The following is a 1355-nucleotide window of genomic DNA, read 5'->3' as shown; positions in this document are numbered from 1 at the left end:
TATAGTATCTTTACAATAAAAAAATTAAAAAAAATGATACTCCACAGAAAAAACAGTGCTGGAGGAATATCAAAACCAAATTTCAAACTCTACTACAAGGCCATAGTAATCACAACAACTTGTTACTGGCACAAGAACAGACATCAGGACCAATGGAATAGAATTGAAACCCCAGAAATGAACTACAGACCTATGGCCATCTAATCTTGGATAAGGGAGTGAAAAAATTAGAACTGAAGAAAGACAGCCACTTCAGTAAATGGTGCTGAGAAAATTGGTTAACTACTTGTAGAAAACTAAAGCTAGATCCTTATATATCAACCTGCATCAGAATCAACTCCAAATGGATCAAAGACCTCAGCATCAAAGCAGACACTCTGAAAACATTCCAGGATGGAATAGGAGGAACCCTGGGTCTCCTTGGCACAGGCCCAGATTTTCTTAATAGAGACCCATAAACACAACAAATCAAAGAAAGGTTGGACAAATGGGATTGCATGAAATTGCAGAGCTTCTGCCTGGCAAAGGACATAGCTAGCAAGATCAAATGAAAGCCCACGGATTGGGAGATCTTCACTAGCCATACAACAGACAAGGGTCTCATATCTAAAATCTTCCTGGAACTCAAAAAATTAAATCCCCCAACAACAAATCTTCAAAGAAACAACTGCCTAATAAATAAGTGGGCTAAAGACTTAAAGAGAAACTTCTCTGAAGAGGAAAGGATGGCCAATAGAAACATGCAGAAATGCTCACCCTCCCTAGCAATAAAATAAATGCAAATGAAAACAACATTGAGATGCCACCTCACCCCAGTTAGAATGGCTAAAATCAAGAACTCTAATAACAACAGATGCTGGAGGGGATGGGGACAGAAGGGAACCTTACTGCATTGTTGGTGGGAGTGTAAACTTGTTCAACCACTTCAGAAACAGTATTGAGTTTCCTCAAAGGACTTTACATAGAACTCCTCTATGACCCAGCAATCCCACTTTTGGGCATTTACCCAGATGTTCATAAACAAGACCACACTAAAGCTACCAGCACAACTAGGTTTATTGCAGCATTATTTACCATAGCTAAGATATGCAACCAACCCAGATGTACCTCAGTCGATGAGTAGATCAGGAAAATGTGGTATATATACTCAATGTAATTCTATGCCTCCATCAGAAAGAATGACATTGCCCCATTTGTTAGGAAATGGAAAGACTTGGAAAAAATTATGTGAAGTAAGCCAGGCCCAGAGAAACATAGGTCCCGTGGTTTCCTTTATTTGCAATAACTAATATATGTCTGAGTCAAGCAGAAAAGGTCAGATACGTTCATGTTAGGGAAATGAACCATAAGATATG

Source organism: Dipodomys ordii, unplaced genomic scaffold (genome assembly GCF_000151885.1).
Source record: "Dipodomys ordii isolate 6190 unplaced genomic scaffold, Dord_2.0 Scaffold301, whole genome shotgun sequence".
Lineage (NCBI taxonomy): Eukaryota > Metazoa > Chordata > Mammalia > Rodentia > Heteromyidae > Dipodomys > Dipodomys ordii.
This window is presented reverse-complemented; position numbering follows the sequence as displayed.